This window comes from Octodon degus, unplaced genomic scaffold (assembly GCF_000260255.1).
Source record: "Octodon degus isolate 3935 unplaced genomic scaffold, OctDeg1.0 scaffold00018, whole genome shotgun sequence".
NCBI lineage: Eukaryota > Metazoa > Chordata > Mammalia > Rodentia > Octodontidae > Octodon > Octodon degus.
Window position 1 is genome coordinate 11,633,216 of NW_004524594.1, and position 24,434 is coordinate 11,657,649.

General features: G+C 37.9%; 2 pseudogenes; one reads left to right on the top strand and one right to left on the bottom strand.

Annotated features, from left to right (window-relative positions):
• Positions 1-323: 323 nt before the first annotated feature.
• LOC101569413 lies at positions 324-1,710 on the bottom strand (annotated as a pseudogene).
• A 431-nt stretch (positions 1,711-2,141) lies between these two features.
• The window catches only part of LOC101569809, a 27,653-nt pseudogene continuing 5,360 nt past the window's right edge, over positions 2,142-24,434 (top strand).

Sequence of the window (24,434 nt, forward strand, 5' to 3'; positions counted from 1 at the left end):
ATGCACCAAAAACCGGGATACTCAAGATCAATGAGACTCTGAGGAATCATCCTGTCATGGTTCCCCAGCCTTCAACAATTCATTGTATTTGAAATTTCAGGAATGCACAACACAGGACAGATTAAACAAACCACACAGAATTTGTTAAATGTCAGCCCTCCCTTGCCCTCTGCCCCCAGCATGCTCCCTTGGAGTAGTACAGGCAGGGAAGACCTAACTATTGGGAGGAATCCCTAACACTTTTTTAAGGTAGAATTCTGGGCAATCCAAAATGGTTTCTTCTTTTAAGGGTTTCCAGAAATTAGACACTGAAACTTTTAGTATCAGTGATGTTTGTTTGGAGCAAATTCAGCTCTAGGAGCTGCACGGTTGAAAGCAGGAGGAGTTCCACCAATTGCTCCAATTCCTTTCATTGTAGCAGCCAAAGTATTCACCTGTTGGTGGTGTCAATCCCAAGGTTCCATCGGGCATCATAGTGGCAGGTCCTGGAGAAGCTGGGGAACCAGCTGGCGCTGGATTGGGGGCATGGCACCTCTGTTGTTTATGCCCATAGCACCTCCCATAGCCATCTGGCCCATCCGTATCCCTTGTTCTCACACATTAAAGAAGGTTCCCTTGAATCCTTCCTGCTGTAGCTGCATCATCTCTTCTTGTTGCTGTCGCATTTCTACTTCACAGCACCTATACTCCTCTTCCTGCCTGAGCTCCAGTTGCTTTCATTTTTGGACCTCTTGGTTATGCAGCTCTTCCATTCTCTGAAGTTCTTGACATCTCATCAAATCCTGCCTCATCAGTACAACCTGGTGCTCGTGGCAAGCAGCCTCCATCTCCAACTCCAGCTTCTCATGGGCTTCCTTGATGTTGCGATCCACTTTATCTTGCTGCTTCTTCTCCATCTCAATAAGTGCCTTCCAGTGCATGGCATATTCATATTCAAAGGAGCCAGGCTGTGCAAATCAAGGTGACTGCTCTCGCTCCTTGTGAAATTGCTGGTTCTTTCTAACAAGCTTTTCTGGAAGTCCTTTTCTTTGTCTAACTGGTCCATAGGCTCCACAGTCACAGGCTGAGGAAATGTGGTTAGCAGGAAAGACCCTTCACTGCATCTGTCCAGAGCTTTCCATGCAGCTGGCTTCCCTGAGAACTCAACAATGCCTTTTCCTGAGGGTCTTCCTTGATCATTCACAATGACTATAGCCCTTTCCACCTGGCCAAACACAGAAAAAAGGCTTCTTCCAGTAGTTCTTTGGACACATACTGAGGAAGGTTTCGTACTGTCAGGGATGCACTGTGGCAGGCAAAGTGCACATGCAATTGTTCTCCACGGAGAGGCGTATCATCCAGCTCCACTTTGGCAATCTCTGTAAGGGTTCATGTTTCCAAGTGGATAAAACCAAAGCCTTTATCCTAATGAATGAAAACTTCTCCTGCTTTCTCATATTTCTTAAATAGTTTCCTCATTTCCTCTTCAGTGATATCAGGAGGAAGATTGCCCACAAAGAGGAGGCTACATTGGGTAAGAGTCTTCTCTCCTGGTTTCCTAAAATTCTTCAGGTCAATAGTCAAACCTTCATTTTGGCAAATGGCTTGTTGCCCATTGGCAGGTATTGGTAGCGGCAGCTACGGTGGTGGCTGCTGCTGGTGGTGATGCTGATGATGCGTCCTTGGAGTCTGGTTCTGCTTCTCCAAGTTAAAGGTCTCATTGCTCTGCATTTTTATACCCTCAACTTCACTGAAGACAGCAAAGTGCCTCCAGTCCTAACTTTGACTTCACCAATACTAACAGTCCTCTCTGCAGAGTAATGGCAACACTACTCAGGCTCCAGCATCTGAGAAAAGCTTTTATGTTTATATCTTATAATCTGAACAACTAATATGAAGATACCATCATGTAATACATTGTTGAATTCCTATTACATTGTTTAGTGAAATCTTGTATCATTTCTAATGGGTTTTTTTTTCCTGTCACTATTTTGTATTCTTTAAAAATAAAAGTGGGTTAATGCCCTAGAAATCATTGAGCTGTAGGCATTATTTTTTTGGAACCTGAAGTCTATAGTTGCTAATATGTGCTATGAAAGAAAAGTACAGACATTGTCTTGGAAGGCAGAAATCACAAATATGATAAGTCTAAAAAAATAACGATGATGATGATGATGATGATGATGATGATGATGATGATGACCATTGGTCAAACATTGGAAATAGTCATTATGCTCAACACATTGTGAAAATTATCCCTGTAATTCTCTGGGCTGGATGCTGCCTGTGCCTTCTCTAGTCCTCAGCACTTTCCTGTCAGAGTACCCACCATATTTATTGCTCCTCTAGACTGCAACATCCACCTCACTCATTGGCCAATATCTCCCTCTCACACCATCTACCACACTGATTGGCCAATCCTTCCCTCTGTCACAGTACTCACAACCCTCAACCTGTCCTCTCCACTAGACATCAGTCAATTATCTGACAGGAATGAGGACTCATCCACCCTGGAATCCCTGTGCCACCCCCCCACAAGGACTTAGCACATTACCTGGAGCATAGCCACACTGTAAATCTTTTGCTGAATGAATGAAAGTCTTTGTGCTCAAATATTGGATTGACAGCTAAGTGGTGATTTCTCTGAGTTTAAGGCATGACATGCCATAGAAGGAATGTAAAACTAAAGGAAGAGAAGTTGGTTTAGGCCAGCTCAGCTGAGTAGGCTGCTTATGCCACAGCTTTTATGCCTACCACCTAATAAGTCCAACAATGATACTTAGTCAGGAAATAGAGATTTTATACAAGAGCAGACAGCAAAACTATTCAGCACTCCCAGGACTCATCCCAAAGCATTGTGTGCTTCTGAAAGGGAAAAAAGGCAAATTGCCAGAACCCAGGCAAAAGGCAGTCAACTTAAATCCCAGCCAGGCAGACTACAATGTGAAGAAAAGGCAGATATTTTAACCAGAACTCACTCAACAAAAATTCATTACCACTTTGTCTCAGTTACTCTTCTCTCATTGTGGGGACAAATACCCAACACTCAAAATTAAGGAAGGAAAAGTTTATGTAGCTCACAGTTACTGGAGGTTTCATACTTAGCAGACTCCAAGGCAGAGTGGCACATGGTAGAGAGCAACCATTCACGGAGGCAACAAAGAGCAAGAGAGCAAAATGGAGTAGCAGCAGCAACAATGGCAACAGAAAGCAAGTCTGTCTCTCTGTCTCTTTTAAGTTACATTCAGGCTGTCTGCCCCGTGCTGGGTGTAGCACTCACACCCATAATCCCAGCAGTACTCAGACCCATAATCCCAGCCTTGACTCATGAATTAATCACAAAATGTAGAACTGCACCTCAATGACTGCATGAGGCTTTCGGGGGACAAATACACACAAACCACAGAGTCAGAGAAGTCACCAAACCTTCAGGCAGATCAGTAAACCAGCAATTATGATTCAAGGGGATGGTGTGCTTGTTGGAGTCATGCTTCAGGAGTGCCCAGAGTGGCTAGCTCACCTGGATTTTTCTATAAGACTCAACAATCATCTCCTTTGTACCAAATCTGGAGTGCATATGGTGAATTCAGTGACTGTAAAATAACTAGTGACGCCCAAAGGTGTACCATGAGTTAAGGTCAGGTCTCTAGAGTAGGATGACATGTAAAGGAGATATAGGAGTTATTATCATGATATCCTTGAGTGAGCTAGAGAATATGGTAAGCAAAAGAATTTGTTTCAGAAAGTCACATGGAAAAAATGGGACTTCACACTAGATATAGATTTGTACACAAGGCTTAGAGGCTTATCCAGTTACTGCGTGAGCTGGTGATGGTCACTCAGGAGCTTATATTAGACCCCGAAGTGGGGCTTCAAACTGCACATGGGACCATCTGTTATGGCTGCACTTGCCTCACAAGAATAATAACCTCTCTTCTGCCTCTGAATCTGACATGAGGTGTCACTCAGTAGCAGGCTGGCTCTACTGGCAGAACTGCATAGAAAAGTGAGCCCAGAAATGTCATTTTTGGATGCTCCACAATGCAAAACAAATTGCAGAAGGAAGTAGCAATAACATTAAAGTGGTGTCAGATGTCCCAGAACAACATTTATAGCAACAGATATGATATGCACAGCAGAGTAGGCTCCAGTCCCTACAGAATAAGGACAGGAAGTTCTGGTGATTGTCCTAGCAGTGCTTTGGTTTATGAAATTAATTTGTTTTATAATTTGGGGGTAAGATATCTGTGTTTGCATTTGCATTTGTGGTTATGTTTCTGTGAGGAAGATGGATGTATTCTTGTGTGTCACCCAATAAGGAGTTTGTAAACAGAAGTCAAGTTTTGTTGAGCACTTTTGTTTGTAAGCTGAATCATTTACCAAGAAAGCATTCATGAAACAATATATATATATATATATATATATATATATATATATATATATCCAATGTTGAAACTAGAATACAAAGTTAGAAGCAGGTATTAATTATCATAAGCCCAGAGTATTAATTTTGGATTCCTTTTCATTGTACCAAAACATTCAAAGAACAAAAATTGCATGTTTTGTACATATAAAGTTTTCATGCTGCTTTTAAATGAGTACTTCTATTATTCCTGCATCCCCTATATTAGTCACTTTCCTGATGCTGGAGCAAAATACCCAATACTCACAATACAAGGGAGCAAAGGTTTATTGAGCTAACAGTTACAGTGGATTCAGTCCCTGGTTAACTGGCTCCAAGACAAAAATGGTATGGCAGAATGGGTGGAGGTGAGTCCGTCACCACATGGAGGCCATGAGCAGACAGAGAGAAGGGATGAATTTACCCTTCCTGGGCACACGCCACGTGATCTTCCATACTCCAATGAGGCCCTACCTCTGAGCAAGAGCCATTCAGGGGACAATTCAAAGCTAATCCATAGAATTCCCTTTATTGCATCACACCTGCAAGAGAATTTTCTGGTTGGTGTGCTCCCTATGTGATGCAGACCTTTAAACTAACAATTATTTAGTCAGTACCAAATGGCTCTGCCTTAAATAACTTACATGCATTTTCTAATTTAAACTTCTCAGCTACTATAAAGAATAAGTTTTGCTGTACCTATTTTTCTGATGAAGACAATGAGTCTTTGGAGTTAAAAATCATTGATCCAGGGATCCATATTAAGCAGTGAGAAATTTAGCACTTAAAATTACTTCTACTGAATCCAAAGCAGGCAGTTTTACCTGCTGCACTGCCCAGATTTCAATGGCAGGAAAACTCTACCTGCAAGTACCCATCAAAAAGGGGAGCACAGCATGCAGGAGAGATCTTCCCATTTTGACTTGACTGCCAGGAGGCTCATGAACAAACTTCATATTGAATGTCATTAATTCTAACTTTGCTTAGATGGTTTGCATCTTCTCTAAACTCTCCCATGTGGACATGTGTATGCTGCTACTGATAATTATTACATATCATCAAATACCATAAATGATATAGTCATTTCTTATATCACCAGTCTGTTTGAGGTTACATACAATAGGAGAGCATCGTATGTGACAAAATTTTAGAAGAATTTCTTCTCATTTTGCAGCCAATTTAATATTTTTTCTATAAATCATTAATTCTCTGATTACTTTGCATATTATCCATATGCATACCTAAAGTGATGCTGTTTCCAAACAAAGTATAAAAAGAGAAAAAAGTATTTCAAGAGAAAATATGCGCACAGGCAATTCTGTGATAAATTATGCATTGATCATATGTACCCATTCTAAAAACCCGTTAAACATATTGATCTGATTTTAAAAGAGAATCTTATGCTCTAGAGCAGAGAGATTTACTCCTTACAAGAATAATGGAAACAAATGCAAACTAAATGAGCCACTAGGCATCCCAAGGACCAATGGAAAAGATTAAAGTGTGAGTAGTGTAGTAAAAAAAAATAATTCAGATTTTATCTGCTTATACTACTGAGTATGTGACTTGAGAATCATTAGATGACTCATTTAGACCAAATTGGCTATTTGCTAGGAGGTCCATCCCTCCATCAAGAGCACGTTTATCTACAGAAATGGTGTTCAAAGAGTACCTGCGTATGTAAGAAGCAGAAGCCCGGTGTTCTCGGAAGTGATGATCTCTGCACAACACAACCACTGTTAGTTTCCTAACTGGATGCCAGCCTTGCATTTCTGGTGTGGTGTCCTTACAATCAGAACTTGTGTCACTCCCCCAGAGAATTGTTCCCACCTCTGCCCTCTGACATGCTGAAGTCTGTGAGGTTTCACCCTGTGATCTGGCCCGGAACAAACTTCGATAGTGAAACTGCCTTTCTGGATGGTTCCCAAGGACTTATAATTTTAAATTCATCCTCCCTTGGGTCCATACCCCTTCCTGTGAAGCCCTCATTAATTTTCTTGGCTCCCCTGCTATTGCTTGCTGCCAGTGTTTGCTCTCAGCCTTGACTATAAACTCTCACTGCAACCCCTTTGGATGTCACATTTTGTCCCCAGCTGGGACCTCTGCTGTTAGCACCTGTAAATGGGCCAGGTCCTCTAGGCAAGAGGATGATTGAGAATCAGCACTAGGAACAGACCACATACTTCCCTGTGTCCTCTGATCACCCCTGGCCAAAGATTTCTCAAATAGGACTCCAAGTGATATCGTAGCTAACTATTTTCATTCCATTTTAGGTATATAGGTGATGTATTTCTTCATCTTTTTATGCAAATTTTATCACATCGACATTCTAGATGAACATTTAAGTTTTAACCACTACATAGTTCTCCTGTGAGTTTTTTCTGCTCTAAATGGAGATGTGTCTTTCTTGGTGATTGAAATACCCATCTGTGCCCTGGCCCAATAGGCTACATTAGTCACGGTGAACACATTTGAATCAACTCACCAAACCCACCAGGGGTATCAAGGCTTCTCTCCCTCTGAGAGCTGTAGGAGCAGTTCAGGTTCACTTGGGTACCACATGTAAGCTGATTCTTCATTTCTCTACAAAACTCCACTGTAAATACCTCTCCCAAACTTGATCCTTATTAAATCCATTTCAACGACTACACTATAAATCCTGTCTGAAATATGTATGTTTTTGCATGTCTGTTTTACTAAACATTGAAAGGAAGTGGTACATCAATGTAAAGCAAAATTTAGAAGAGGTTTAAAAAATATTCTAGATCAACTACAATGATAGCTCATGTTTATTAAGAATGACTTCCTACTAAATTTTGGTTATCTATTATTTTCCTCCACCATGAAGGCTCCTAGTGCAGCCCAGGACTTAAAAGTGCACCTAGTGTGCAGTAGGTGAGGCTACTGTGCCTGCCTTTCAGCATTATCCTCAATGTACTGCAGCTTATGGTGCTTTCAAAAGCTTCACTCATTTTTACTTTTAGACCACACCTGTGAAATTCCATGCTGGTGGGGGCCCACAGAATAATTCCTTTAAGATCTCTTCTCCAAAACAGATATATAATAAATAAAACATTGCCGTCACAAACCCCACAGCATCTCCTAACTTAGTTGCGGCTGTCACCCTTCAATCATAAAACTGGATGACATAATGTGATTATGAGGTAGAAACCTGAATACAGGCACAGGTGTCACATTAGGAACATCAGAGAGCAAGTAACTATTAACAATAGAAGAAAGCATTATTGGGTTACTTATGCATGAGCAGAGGCTGCCCTGAAAACCTGGCAGGTCTTCATAAAAGCCATGAGTGCAATGAAGCTAGCACTATTAAAGGAGAGCCGAGAGTTTGCATGCCAAAGCATGCACCCAGGGCAATGCCACTGCTGGCGCACCTGCTGCAACCAGCTGGCAAAACTGAAGTGTGTCCTTTAGCTGGGCAAAGAAGACCCAATGTGCCAGCCATCTGCAAGCTGCCAGGGCATTGCTATTCTGTAAGGTAAATTTTGTTAATGGGGCTACATTTTCCCATAACCATAAAGGTATATGCCAAACATGACTCCTAAAGAAGCTTTCAAAGAGATTTAGAACCTCTGCACATTACATCAGGCCACATGTCAAGAGCACATCCATCTTGTAGATCATTGTGGTGGAGGATTTTACCAAAAGAGCTTGAAGCATCCATTAACACTATCAAATCTGGTACTAACTCAAAGATTCACTGTTAGGTTGCAGAATGCACCTCTACTGCCTGTGGGCTGTTTTAATTTGAATATATAATTCCATAGTAAAAATGCCAACTCAAATGGGTCTGGAGAATGGTGGTTCATTTCAGGGAACATAAGCATGATGAATGAAAGCATAGCTCTTCCCTATCTGAAGAAGAACGTGACCCAGGTAGAACACACATGGGATAATAGGAGAGGAAGGGAAACTGTCTGTAACCAATCTCATCACTCTTAGTAATCCTGGAATTTACAACAGTGACCTTTGAGAAAATCGTATCATATTTACCTAAAACCAAGGTCTTACTGAATAAGCTTTTCAAGCGCTACTGTTTATTTCAATGTAAAGCTATTAAGCATTCCCAATGGAACTTCCAGCATGGAAAGGTTTTTTAAAAAAATAATAATAATAATTCTTGGCCGCAAGTGTTACAGGTAGAATTTCTCTGGGAATAGATCGTAAGATTGAGATTTGTAGGCAGAAAGTCTGTTAAAGCTTATACTGGCATCATCAACTAGAAGTGTGGGAGGAGGGCAAAGCTACCCCAGGGGAAAGTGAAAGCATTATGCAATCACCACAAATGCTTCAGGTGTCTGCTCAAAGGGCACAGAGCTGGGGTGGCTCCCTAAAGTTGTTTCAAATGAAGCCCAGGCAGCCAGACCTTTATGAACCACATTGAGCAGCCACTGCATACAGATGAAGTGGTTTTCTTCAACCAAAGGCAGTTCCCAAAGAGAAAACCACTGGATGCTGTCAACCATCAATGCTTTCAAAGGCTGGAGAAAGAGATGTCTCACCTTGAGGGAGATGGTGGACCTAGGTAGCACATCACAGCATCTACTACATCAAAGAAGAGTGTGTGAATGTGTGTGTGTAGCAGGTTTTATTTCTGAATTAACTAAAGGTACCAGTTTTCTTTCTGCCACCTAATCCAATCATTGTGGATTAAAGCAGCTGTGAGACCCTAAAATGAATCATTTAAAACTAGACAATAAAAAAATCTACTATAGTTCTCCTCTCATGGAGGGAAATTTTTCAAAATTATATTTTCAAGAATATGAAAAAATATATAATGACATAAGTGAAATAAATTAAGTATGAAATGAGTGATTCTACATAATACTCTTTTAAATTTTCTCACCAAAGGCTAAAGAATGCCCAATTGGGGGGGATACTTAATGTATATAAATTTCTGGTTTGTTTTATGTTTTTTTACATAAATACAAATCTTGCTCATATGGTTAATGGTGGCAAACTAATATTTACCATAGTTTGTCATTTTCTAGACTGCCCTAAATCCTATTATTGTTACTGATTGTACTACATTACCCAAAGTGACGTAGTTGCTCTAATCAGTTGTTCTTCCTTGTACGTCAAGACTGACATTTTTGAGAGTTATAAACAATACTATAGCCCAGTGTCAAAGAATCAGGGGCCAGGTGAAATAGGAGGCAACTTCTCATCCCTAATAAACTGAAGACTTAAAATCTTGCAACAGTCAAAAACAAAATCCAACCTATTCGTAGAAGACATCTCTGAAAAGTAGTCACATCATAAGTAGTCCTCAGTACTCATAATAAAGCTACTTAACATTATAAGCAACTTATAAGCATCAGCACAGAATTTTTTTTTTCAGAACCAGGGATTGAACTCAGGTCCTCACGCTTGCCAGGGAAGAGCTTATTCCACTGAGCCATCTCCCTGGCCCCAGAAAATAAGTTTTTAAAAATATAAAATGAAAAGACATGGAATCAAGATGTAATCCCAGACCTCTAACTCACCCAAGGCAAACCCAGAGGTCAGTGATATGGAACAAATGACAAGCCACACACCGGAAATTTCTAAAATTGTAATAGCAGAAATAACAAAGCAGATAAATGAGGTTCTAGAAAAAAACAAATCAGAACTAATTTCTTAGATAACTAAACAGAGAATAATTATAATGAAGGATATGGTTAGGCAATCTAGAGTGGATACAGATTTTTAAAAATAAGGAGTTTAGAAAACTATGAATACCTAACATAGAAAATAAATGTAATCAATAAAAACAGATTCAAACAGATATCCAGGAGATTAAAATTTGTATTGAAAATATATGCAGAAGATCAGCCAATGTGAGGATAGAAGGTCAGATCTAGATAACAGGTTTTCAGGCAGCAATCAAGAAAGACTTCATAAAAAGAGAAAGTGACCTCAAAAATGAATTCAACAGCTGTTAGATGAGGCAAAGAAGAATAACATAAGATTTTTAAAAATAAAAAAAGGAGATAGAGTAAGCAGCATTAAAAAAAAAACCTGTTCACAGAAGTAAAGGCAGAAAACTCTCCAAGCATGGAAAAACAATTTGATGTTTTTCCTGATATGCCTGATTTCCTATATGCCTGATAAGTCAGGCATATAGAATTCCATGTAGTCATGACACAAAGAAATCCACAAAAAGGGATATCATAACCACGATTTCAAAAATTCAACACAAGAGCAGAATACTAAGGGCTATTAGAAAAAAGAAAAAAATCACTTATAAAGGAAAGCCCATCAAAAGAACAGCAGAAAATTTTCAACACAAATTCATAAATTCAGGAAAGCCCAGAGTAAATGTTTTAAACCCCAAGAGAAAACAGTCCAACCCAGGTTGCTCTTTCCTGTGAAATTGTCTTTCAAAATTGATGGATAAATTAAATATTTCCATGATAAATAACATTTGAAGAAATTTGTGACCACCTAGCCAGCACTCTAAAGTGTTTCTAAGGACATTCAAAAGAAGATCATGAAGACTATAATTTCATAAACACCAATAGATTAACTCACTAGCCAATGCAAACAGTTAAATAGAGAGGAAAGGGGCCAGAGAGATAGCTCAGAAGAATAAGCACTTGCCTGGCAAGCTCAGGGTCCTGAGTTCAATGCCCAGTACCACAAATAAATAAATAAATAGGAAAGAAAGGTAACTTACTGCAGGAAAATAACATAGGGATAAGTCAATACATATCGGTTACAACCATTGATGTAAATGGTCTTAATTCAGCAATCAAAAGAAAAAAAAAAAAAAGGACTGGCAGAATTGATCAAGAACCAATAGCTCAATAGAATAAATGCCTGCCTAGGCAAGTTCAGGGACCTGGGTTCAATCCCTGGCATATACCATGACAGCCCTGCCACTGGGCATGCTGAGCCGACCACCAAGATCAGGCATGGTGGTGCACAGCTATAGTTCCAGCACTGGTGAGGCTGAAAATAAGAGGATCACTACAAATCTGACCTATATAGGGAGACTCTGTACCAAGTGCATAAAAAAATTAAAAAGAAGAACCAATGCCCAACCATATGTTGCATATAAAAAACACATTTAACTCAAAAAGAAGTTCATACACTGCAAGTCAAAAGATCAAAGACAGTACTCCATAATACAGGAATCAGGAAAAAGTAGGAGTAATTGTTCTATTTGTAGAACAAGTGGATTTCAAGCCAAGACTGATTAAAAGAAATAAAGAAGTTTGCTTCATACTTGTTAAAGGAACAATCCAAGAGGAAGATACAACAATTATAAATATATACTCACCAAATACCACACCCAACTATATAAGACAAATATTAATTGGTATAAAAATCAGATAAGCATCAGTACAACTGTAATGTAGGAACTCAATATTCCAATGTCAGAAATACACAAGTGAACTAGACAAAAAGTCAACAAAGAAATATCAGAAATAAACACAACCTTTGAACAAAAGGACGGAGTAGATTATCTACAGAGTGTTCCACCTTACAGTATCGGAATACATATTCTCAGTAGCACACAGGAATTTCCTCAAAATAGATCACATATTAGCTCATAGAACATCCCTAAGTAAATGGAAAGGGAATTCAAATTATCCCGTGTAAATTACCAGACCGTAGTGCCATGGAAATCAATGTCAAAGAAACCACGAAACTGCATAATCACATGGAAATTAAATAACAACCTTCTGAATGAACAATATGTCACAGATGAAAGTAAAGAAAAAATCAAACCCCTTCTGCAATTAAGAACAATGACAGCACAATTTATGGGATGCAAGGAAAGGAGTCCTGCAATGAAACTTCTAGCACTGAATTTCCCCATCACAAAAAGAGCAAGCTCAAATGAGCTACCTAATATTGAACACTAAATATTTAGAAAGAGAAGATCAAGTCAAGCCCAAAACTCATAAAAGGGAGGAAATTATAAAGATCAGAACTGAAAATAATGTAATTGATGATAAGAAAACAATACTAAGAATCAATGAATCAAAGTGTTGGTTCTGTTCATTGGAAGAAAGATAGCCTCTTTAATAAATACTGCTGGAAATACTGACTTTCATATGGCACAGGCTTAAAATAGACTCATGTTTATCACCATGCACAAAACTACACTACTAAGTCAAAATGGATCAAATATTTTAATATTAAAACTTAAACATTTAATCTTCTGGAAGAGAAAATAGGTAGACACCTTAAGGACACAGGGGTAGGTAAAGAGTTCTTGAACAAAAATCAAACTGCATGGGAAATACTTCAAAGAATCAACAATTGAGATCTCATCTTTTTTTTCCTTTTCAAAGTTTTATTGATAAACATATAGCAATGAGACAGTTTCAAATCAAATCGAAAGTACAGTTTCAACAAATAATACACTGCATACATTCTTCTCAGTGGTTAATTGCTGTACAAGATGCAGACTTGTGATCCTACTTACAAACACCATTAGAAAAAATCATTCTATTCATTAAGAGAATGCAAATATATATCTATCCCAACCACTTTGAATACACAGATACAAAATGGACATTCATAGTTATACCCCAATTTTTTTTAAGTTCCGTTGTTGAATATTATAGGTGTGTAAACTCAGCAAAATATTCTAAAAGAGTACAGAAGCCCATAATATCATTGGGTCTTCTGTTTAACTGGCAATGACAGAAATTATTGACCTGAGTCCCCCACAGCTCAACATAACAACATGGCTTTACTTCCTATATTTCATCTTCATACTTTTCTACTGGATGGTTAAGACCAAGGTAAAGCAGGACCTGTGCAACAAGAGTTGTAGCTTTTTGGTCTGACAAGGTCAGTGAAATGCCCTCAGGATTTATCTTGAGATCCTGTACCTCAGATTGTAGAACCTTTGTCAGTGTCAGCCATGTGGATGAGTCACGGCCAATGCTTGGCCTATGTGCTCTCTGTGAAAGCCTGAGAGAGTGTCTTCTCCCCATGTGACTCTCCTTAGGCCCACTCTACGTCATCGATCACTTTCCTCTTTGCCCCATTATCTTCTTGATCAGAAAATTTGGGACACTACCGAGGTACATGACGTTACAGTACAAGTTCTCATATGTCCTGAGTCTTAATTGACCTTAGAAGGGTAGGGCCAAAATGTTGGCTTTCCTTGTAGCCCTCCTTTTTCTCTAATTTTGGTCTGCAAACTTAGGTTGTTAACCATCCAGAAGACAAGCTTATTGTTATTATTGAGATCTCATCTTTTTGAAAAATTTCTGCACATCAAAAGAAAGCACCAATTGAGTAAAAAGAAAACCCACCATGTGGAAGACAATTATAGCAGACTATCCATCAGAAAAAAGGACTCCTATCTAGAACATATAAAGAGTTTTAAATAGATCAGGCCTCCAAAATTCAAAGACCCAATCCAAAAATGCATAGCTAAGATGAATATACACCTCACAAATGAAGAGATACAAATGGCAAATAAATATATGAAAAATGTTCAACATCATTGGTCATTCAAGAGATGCAAATTAAAAATGACACTGAGATACTATCTTATACCTGAAAGAATGGTAATCATCAAGAAGTCAACCAATAACTAATTGTGGAGAGGCTGTAGGGAAAAAGGAACACTTCTCCACTTTTGGTGGGAGTTTGGACTGGTACAAGCATTAAGGAAATTGGCAGGGAGATTTCTCAAAAGGCTAGGATTGACGGTTCTACTTAAACCAGCTATTCCTCCCTTAGGTATTTTTCCAAAAGAACTGAAATTGTCATACCACAGTGATATATGTGCACCCATATTTATAGCAGTGCAATTTGTCATAGCTAAGTCTTGGAAGCAACCCACCTACCCACTAACTGAGGAATGCATTTTAAAAAACGTTATTTTTACATAATGGAATATTATTCAGTTATAAAAAGATAAATTTGAGCCTTTTGTAGATAAATGGATGCAGTTAGAGACTATGCGGGCAAGTGAAATAAATCAGGCCCACATGTGCAAACATCGTATTATCTCACTAGTGTAAGAACCAGAAAGAGTAATGAAAATCTAAAAGGTACAGCAGATACTGTGAAAGGGAAAGAAATTTTTCAATGGGAAGGAAAATCTGGGATGATGAAAAGGACAAATGAAAGAAGGGGAAAACATATAGGTATATATGCAGAACAGTTTAGATAATTGTACTGTCAATTTCTTCTGGTCTTTTGAAAGAAGCAGGTAATGCTTAATTTTTTTAACTCTGATTTTTTTCCTCTTTTAAATTCCTTATAACTTCTTTGTTATTTTTTTCTTTAAATGAATCTTATACATTTATACATGGTAATCTGAACAACTAATTTAAAGACAGCCTCATGTAATACAGCAACCATTATTGAATTCCCATTGTTTTATTTAGTGAAATCCTGTATCATTTCTAATGTTTTTTTCCTATCATTATTTGTATTCTTTAAAAATAATTTTTTAAAAAGTGTTGGTTCTTTGAAAGATTTAATAAAATTGACAAACTTTTAGCCAACTTTACTTAAAAAGGAAAGAAAAGACTTAAATCCATGCAACTAGAAATGAAAATTGAAGGAGCTGGGGAGATAGCTCAGTAGAATAAGCACTTGCCTGACAAGCACAGGGGCCTGAGTTCAATCTCCAGTTCTGCAAAAAGAAAGAAAGAAAGAAAGAAAGAAAGAAAGAAAGAAAGAAAGAAAGAAAGAAAGAAAGAAAGAAGGAAAGAAAGAAAGAAAGAAAGCAAAAAAGCAAGAAAGAAAGATGGAAGGAAGCAAGGAAGGAAAGAAATGAAATAAAAATTGTGAAATCACAATAGATCCTGCAGAAAGCTAGAAGAGCATCAATGCATATTCTTTATAGAATACCTACATGCAAAGTATCCTAATAAGATAGAAAACATAGAAAAAATGGACAGATTCCTAGAAGATAGAAGACATAGATAGAATAAGATAGAAAAGATAAAATAATAAGATAGAAAAATAATAAGATATTATTAAAAATATAATAATAAGAAAACATAGAATAAATGGACAGATTCCCAGACACATCTGAATTATCAAATATAAATCAAGAAGAGATAAAAATTCTAAGTGACCCAATATCAATTAATAAAATTGAAGATGTAATTAAAAACTTACCAAAAAAAAATAAGTCACAGATCCTGAAAGGCTCACTGCTGAATTCTCCAAGATCTGTGGAGAAAACCTAATGACACCGCTCCTCAAAATCTTTAGTGAAATGGAAATGGAAGCAATATTCTCAAATTCATTCCTGGAAGCAAGCATTATACTCATACCAAAACCAGAAAATGTTACAACAAAAAAGGAAACAACAAGCCAATCTCCTTAGTGAACATAGATGCAAAAGTCCTCAACAAGACTGGCAAACTGAATGGTGAAAATTGTCAAGAAGATTACACACTATGATCACGTAGGATTCATCCCTTGGATGCCGGGATGGTTCAACATATGTAAATCAATAAATGAAATGCACCATATCAACAGAACCAAGGATAAAAACCATATGATCATCTCATTTAACACAGAAAAAAAAAAAACGACAAAATCCAACACTTATTCTTGACTTTAAAAGTCCTACAGAAAATTAGAATACATGGTGTTTATCTCAATCTGATGAAATCCATCCATGATAAACCAACAGCCATAGTAAATGATCACAAACTAAAAGCTTTTACTATCGTATCAGGAACAAGACAAGGATGTCTACTATCACCACTTCTATTCAATATAATGCTGGAAACATTAGCCAGAGAAATTAGACAAGAGATAGAAATAAAAAGAATATGGATAGGAAATGAATAAGTCAAATTATCATTATTTGCAAATGGCATGATACTCTACAGAGTACCAAAAACTCCATATTTAATAACTAAACTCGGTAGTATTGCTGCATGCAAAGTCAACACTCAAAAACCAATAGTATTCTTGTACACAAATAAATTCCAGAGAGAAATTGGGGAAACCACACCTTTCACAATGGCATCCAAACAAAATGAAATACTTAGAAATCAATCTAACAAAGGAAGAGAGAGATCTTTACATTGAAAGCTACAGTACTCTGAAAAAAAAAAAAAGGAATCTAAGAGGATATTAGAAAATGAGAACTATTCCTTGTTCTTAGGTAGGAAGAACCAACGTAATGATAAGGACCACACTTCCAAAAGTTGTTATACAGATTTAATGCAATCCCAAGGAGAACAACAATAGTATACCTTTCAAAGTTAGAGAAAACATTGCTAAAATTTACTGGAAACTAGAGACCTAGAATAGCAAAAGCAATTCTGGGTCAACGAAGGCAAAGTATGGAACATCAAAATCACTGACTTAAAATTATACTACAAATCTACCATTGGAAAAAAAAAAAACCATGGTATTCTCAAAAGACAGACATGAGGATCAGTGAAACACATTAGAAGATGCATAAACAGATCCAAACACACTCAACCACCTTATCTTTGACAAGAAAGCCAAATATCTTCATGGAAGGAAGGATGATCTCTTTAATAAATGGTACTGGAAAACCTGGCTTTCCAAGTGCTGATGAAACCTAGACCTATATCTTTCATCATGCATTAAACTATTCTGCACTAAAGCCACTGATTCTCACCTTTGTTATTCCTAAGAAAATTAAAACTGTGTTCTTTATATATTTTTTGATCTTTTATTTATTCATTCATTCATTTACTTATTTATTTGGTACAGGGTCTTGCTGCACAGCGCAGACTCAGAAATCCTCCTGTCTTAGCCTCCCAGCCCTAGAATTACAGGTGTTTGCCACCATGCCTGGTTTTACTGCTGACACTGTGTGCCCAGGGTTCCAGGGCCAGCACAGCATGCTGTAATGAAGACTGAATCTGGGTCCTTGCACTTGCCAAGCAGCCGTTTAGACCACCAAGCTAACTCCCTAGCCTGAAAGCTATGTTCTTATGGGAATCTATTTCTCTATCAACTTCCTTATTCCCACACCTTTTCCAGGCAAGTTACTTCCATTTTTAAATCACATTGCCACTTCTGAAAATCAAGGGCCTTGGATCTGTAAGGTTTTGTCAGCTCTGCCTATCTATAGATCCAAAGCTAAATTCTTCCTCTTGAGAAATGATACCTCTGATGATCAACTCTACACATCTGTGAGACACATAAAATTAGGAGGAATTTTTTTCTTTTTTCAATTCATTTTAACGAGGAAAAAAAGATAAAGAAGCAATGCAACAGTTTCAAAACAGGTTAGTAGGACAGTTACAATAATTAATACATTGCGTATTGTTGTCTTCACAGTAGTTATTCAGAGGACAAGATGCAGATATGATATCTTGTCTAAACAATATTAGTAAAATATTTTATTCTCAATGAACTAAGAGAAAGTAAATATATATATATATATATATATTTATATATATATATTTATATCCTAACTCTTATGTGTATACATATTTTTTCTCTCTTTTTTTTACAGCAAAATGGTTCTTTAGTTACACTTTTGTGAAGTTAGTGATGCATGAGCTTAGGTTGCCTAGCAACTGATAGCTAACCTTAACCAGACAGGATGTTCATCTCAGGAGTGAGGTAGTTTGTTTGCTTTAGTCACTGGGCCAAGTCCCACCCACACATATTTGATACATTTCCTAGCTTCATGGCTCCCAACATATTTGATTTATCAGATATGGGTATTTTACTGCAATTAGAGAAGCAATATTTGAAGAAGTTTCTAAAGGTCCTTTTCATACTTGAAGCCAGTCTAAAGATTGTAGGTACCTGAATTCAGCAAAATAACCCAATATAAACCAATAGTCCATAATAGTAGTGGGTTATCAGCAAAACTGGCAACTGTCAGAAGTTGTTGACTTGAGCTTTTTACAGCTCAGCATACTAATATGGCTTTATTGTTTATGCCTCGTGGTTATACTTTTCTGCTGATGGTTAAGACCAAGTTAAAGCAAGACCTATATAACTAAAACTGTAACTTTTGCATCTGACACAGTCAGTCAAATCCCCTCAGGTTATACCCTGAAGCCATGTGTAGCACCTTGTAGATCTTTTGTCAGTGTCAGCCATGTGGATGAGTCATGGCCATTGCTTGACCAATTTGCTCTATGTGAAAGCCTGAGAGAATTTTTTCTCTTTAGCTGGCTCTCCTTAGGCACACTATACATCATCAATCACTTTCCTCTGTGACCCCATAATCTCCGTGATCAGAAAATTTGGAACACCACTGAGTTACAGGGTATCAGAGCTCAGATTTTCTTATGTCCTGAGTCCTCACTGACCTTAAGGAGCTAGGACCAAAATATGAGCTATCATTGTAGCTCCTCTATTTCCCTCATTTTTCATCTGCAAACTTTTAGTCATTAAACATCCAGAAGAGAAGCTTAATGATATTATTACCCTGTAATAACAGAGGCAGTTGAGCTTAACGTCATTATCTGAATGTCAAAGGCCTTAGATATAACGGAACTGCTATTTTCCAACAACTATGGATATTCTAAAATTTAAATCCCTATAGAATGTGAAAAAAAACAATTACACATTTTTACACAGAAATTTGGAATCTAACCATATACAACATTACAGCAGGACAATCGTATGACTTTTTTTTTTTCTTGTTTCTTGTTTAGGATTAATTTTTATATACACCATGAGTACCATTTCATTTTGTTTCCATAGTATCTGATTGCTTCACTTCTTTTCTTTTTCTTTTTGTTTTTTTCTTTTTTTGAAGACTGCCAGATATGAGAAATACAATTTTGTCATCCTAAAAAGTAACTGGAGATATGACTTCAGTTGAAGACAAAAGCAATGTCACGAAATCTAAGCAGCCCTTGCTCGTGGTGACAATTTGGAGAGTGTCCAAGAGCCCACAGTAGAAACCCCTCATTAACACCAGGACATTCCATTATTGTTGGTGTCAGGAAGGAATGTGCTGAGTGTTTGGGTGCTGAGGTTGCAATGTTTGTCCAATGCAGTTACCCACACATTCGAGCCCCAGAGTAACTGCAATGCTGTCTTGTGCTTCTCATGCACCCAATAAGTAGGAAAGGAAGCAGAGCAGTAGTTGTAAAACAGATGCTACAATAACAACATCCTGTTTAAATGAGAGTGACATGAATGAGTTTGTAACATTTGGCAAACATGTAAGAGAGCTCAAAGTTCTATCAGAGGTAATGAGGCTGATGGACATGGCATTCCAAACAGAAAGAATGAGGAAACATACGTGAATCATATAATAGAGTGCAAATCAAACACAGATTTCAAGCTACAGATAAAATGTGAACTTAAGCCACTGTGTCTCTCTTGATGCAACAGAGAAATGGGTGTTGAATCGCACTCTAAAAGAGAAGCTAACCAGCTCTCAGGATGAAACAGATGAGTGTCCCCAGAAGCATATCCCAGACACCTGCCACTCTGAAAATGGGCCAACAGGCCTCATGGCCACTCTTCCAGATGCAATTTCCAGGCACATCACTCTCAGTACACTTGTTTCTGCCTTATCTGAGAACTAGAAAATGTTGGTTAAATTCCAGGTTGGGGGCTGCTTCAAAAATTGTCACAGATTGAGAACATGTTGGGACACTTAAAAACACCAGAATACAGAGCTTTCCTCAGAATTTATTTCCCACAACAAAGGGACAAGGACTTTCTGGAAAAGAATATTACTGTAGTTGGTTGACAGCATCCAGAAATATTCTTTATTTCTTGTTTTGGATCTTGGTTGCCCTCACCGTAAGTTATCAGTACAAGCAAATCTCTTATAAACTTCAGGGCTCCTACAGACTCACTGTCTGTGTTGCTAAGGTGACAATATGTATAAGTGAAAATTTCAACTTTTTAAAAAGACACACAAGGAGTTCTCTAATTTCATCAAATTCTTAAAAATAATTATTACTCGAATCCATAGTTTAAGAGCCTAGGACACAAACTGGGAGCTCCATACTGAAATTTGGAGTCAAGGTATTTGTTTTGATGAGAAGAATCTTTCGGAAGAGCTAAGTTTGAGTGGCACTAAGAGGGATGTGGGTGTTCCTGCTCTGTTCTCTTACTGTTATGTGATATACCAACCCGCAACTGTCTTACTTGCTATTTGACTAGGCCCTAAGGGTATGTGTCTTTGTAAACTCCGGTTGTTCGGGATCCTGGTACACCTGAATACAGAAAAAAATCATTTGTTAAAGGATATGAAACAGCTCAAAGAATCAATAAAAAAGAGAAATAGACCAAAGAGCTACTCAGCCAGAAGTAATGCCACCACGGAATGGGATTTCCGTGGTTACTGAGAGCACCAGGGAGACCACTTCACATCAGGAAGGCTCAGAACTGGCCGCAGCAGGCAGCATCATGCTTCTCTCCGAACATGTCAGTGGCTTTCTTGGCTTTGTGCTCTCGATCCGGTCACTGCCTCTCTTCACTCAGGTCCAATTCCAGTTTTTCTAGGTAGAACCAGACTCTTGTACCTTTCATCCTACTTTTATGATTTTTTTTCAACACAGATAAAAGGTAGGATATTCCTACCTACTAAATTGTAAAATGATAAGAGGAAATTTTTTCAATCCAATATGGACAGTTTCTTACTCCTCAAGTGAAAAGAAAATGGTGAATATTTTTAGCTTAATTTAATAAAACCTTTTCTAAAATGTTGAAGAGATGGCATTCCACCACCCACTTGCTAAATTGTAATAATTTATAATACAAAGGCCTCAATAAAAATAAAATCACAAAAGAAACTGAAGAAAATTAAACAAGTACCAATTAGTAAAAACATGAAATTAAAAATGTATCAGCAATTTAAACTAAGGCTTATATTGGCCATGAAGTCATTGTGTATCCCAGCAGCCAAGGCAAAATAAGAAAGTCAATATTATGCATGTTTTCTTGTTTATCAGGGGAGCTATATCTATTTTATAGTGTAGAGGTGAGATGATCATATTATAATGAACGTATAATAAATAACTGCAAAATGATGCTGTCATTGGTAACAATTTTAGAAAAGCTTAAAGACACGTAGCAGTTCTATTTGTCATCATCATTTTCACCTTAAACTTTAAAGGATAATCATCAATGATGGCTCTTGATGGTGTTTCTACAGAAGGTCAGAATAATAAATTATAGTAGGTGGATAACTGATGGTACACATTGGCATTATGACAAAGCCTCAAGAATTTGATAAAAATAAACGATTCTACTGTTTCTAATAGTGGCAATCTAATTTTCTCTGCAAGACCTCTGATGAGCAGTACTTAACCAGCAGACAGAAGTCCTTCATGCAAGCCCCCTGTGCTGCAGTTCTGTAACTCATGATTAAGTTCGCAAATGTAAAAAGCATCACACAGGATTGCATTAAGGAGGTTAAAAACAAACAAACAAAAAAAAAAAAAAAAAAAGCTTAAAAACCTTAAATTGACCTTTCATTTGAGTGCCCTCATTACACTCTAGAAAAAAAAAGTTCATTTTATTTTTCTTCCCGAGCAGTTCTGAATTAGTTCAAAGAATTGAACAAGTGTTTAATGGAACTCCCAGCATTCTGCATATAAATAATGGAATTTTTAAAGCACAAAACTGGATCTAACATTAAAAAGACAAAGTTCTAGTCTTAGCTTTCTTAAGTGGTGTAACATTTCCCGTGGACGAGAAGAAAAGGGGCCAAGTCTGTGGTTAAAATGACCTCTGTATAGCAAATTTTCTCACTACTTAGAGATGTAAAACAACAGCACAGCAGACTGTATTGCATAGTCTCTTTGAATTATAAATGAGGGTGCAGATGAAGTAGAATCTCGGGTTCTGGTTTTCTCAAGGATTGAACTCAGGACGCTACGCTTGCTAGGCAGGCACTTATTCTACTGACCTATCTCCCCAGCCCTTAAACAAAATATGAAAAATAGGTGAAAGCATGTTTAGTCTCCCAGAAGCACTGACTAAGATGTAAAGAGCGCTGGGGCCTTATTCTTCTACCATAGCCACATCCATAACAGACGCAAAGCTGGGCTCCTTTTGTCCAGACAGGAGTTTGGACACAGGCTGGCAACACTACCGGTGAGCATCCCTCAGCTGCCTACTAGCAAATCATGCTTGAAAGAGCAGTGATGAGTTGCTTCAACTGAAGGCAGAAGCAAGGCAGAGCATCCCCTACTTACCTTTCCCAACCCTCCCAACCCTCAAACTAATTAGGATTTAACAATATAATTTCAGGTATTTAAATGAAAATTGAGCCCTTACTGACCACCTGAAACCCAGAGTTCCAAATAGTTTCCAAAGCAGTCATTGTAGTCAGAAACCACACACACACACACACACACACTCACACACACACTCACACAAATCCAGTCAAATGCAGTCTAAAAGCAAAATCTAAGGAAGTCAATTTTTCCCAGGGTCAAGAGCAAGACAATTGGAACATTGAGTGGCATTTGGATAGACATAGATCAGGATAAGTCTGGGGCTAAAAGAGGTAGAATTCTGGAACAAAAGCTCATCTAAAATGTAAGCCCAGTTTCTGGGGTTTGTCTAGAACATTCTTGGAGCCATGGATACAGGTAAGCTTTATTTGCCGTAATTATAGGCCTTGAATTTTTTCAGGGAAGTCTTGGTTTATGTTTGTGCCACTGTTATTAATAACTCTCTTTTCCACTCTCAAAATTATCTCAATCTGAATAATAAATTAGTTCTAACATTTATGAACACCAAAGTTAAATGGAGTATGCCTGTAAGGACTAGGTGTTTTGTATTTGTCATACTATTCTTCTCTCCATTTTTAAGTTCTCTCTCGTTTGCTTTTTTACTAGATATGTGCTATCACTCCCAGATGCACACTCAGTCCTGGGCTCAGCACACCTGGGCTGGTGCCAACATTGCATGCATCACCAGGTATCATACCACAGTCCCTACACTTACCTAAGCAGGTACTTAATCTGCTGAGCTATCTCACCAGCCCTAAATTCTTTTTTTTTTAAATAATTTTATTGAGAAAAAAATAGCAATGAGACAGTTTCAAAACCAATTAGTAGCACAGTTTCAATAATTAATACATTGCATATTGTTGTCTTCGTAGTGGTTATTCATAGTACAAGATGCAGACTTAATATCCTGTCCACAAACACTAAGGTCTCTTTTTAGCAACCAATTTTCTACTCACTGTCATCCTCCCTCCTTTCTACTGAAGCATTTTTACAGCTTTCTGTTTAGGACCAGGACATGCTTAGATAGTCAAACTCAAAATCCTTGAGCTTGAAATACCCTGGAGGTCACCCAATAATCAATATCAGCAGGGATTTGATCCCCATGTAGATGTTCAAGTGCTAATGGGCTATATCTTAAAAGGATCCCAGCCCCCCTAAAAAGAGAAAGTGACTGCAGGATGAGGAAGTGACTTCCAAAGAGAAGCAACAAGTAGGGGACTATAGTTGTGTTCTGTGATGAATAACTATTGTGGGGCCAAGGGAAAGCAACGCTTATCAGTGACTGGGGGAAGCGTTAATGGCAACTCCAATAAAACAATTCTCCTGTGAAAATTCACAGGAGAGATCCTGTGAATGCCAGATCCTCTTGCATTTGGAGACCTCAGGCAAAAGGGATAAGGTGAGAAAAAGTACAGTCGAATTGCAGCTTCCAGTGCTAATAACAGCCATTGAGCAAAATAGTGACCTTCTCCAGACTTCAGTTTCTTCATGTGCAAATGAAGGTCTTCAGGTAGGCGGTTTAGATGCTTCTTTTCATGTCCAGTGATAAATACCTGTGTTTGTGGCATTCCAGCTGATCCAATGTTTTTGAATGAATTCCTTGTGTTGGAAGCTATGCCTCTATCTTTTCCAGATACTGGGACAAACATGAATAGCTGCAATCCTTTTCCTCAAGAAGGGTCCTTCTTAGTGAAAGAGACAAGTAATGAGCTATTAAAATGTTGGAGGTAAAATTAAATCTCTTATGAGGACATGGAAGAACGACCTGGTTTGGGGTAATTAAGGAAGACTTCCTGAAGAAGACAGCATCAGCATGGAGTTTCTATGGAGGAGGAGGAGGAGGAAGAGGAGGAGGAGGAAGAGGAGGAGGAGGAAGAGGAAGAGGAGGAGGAGGAGGA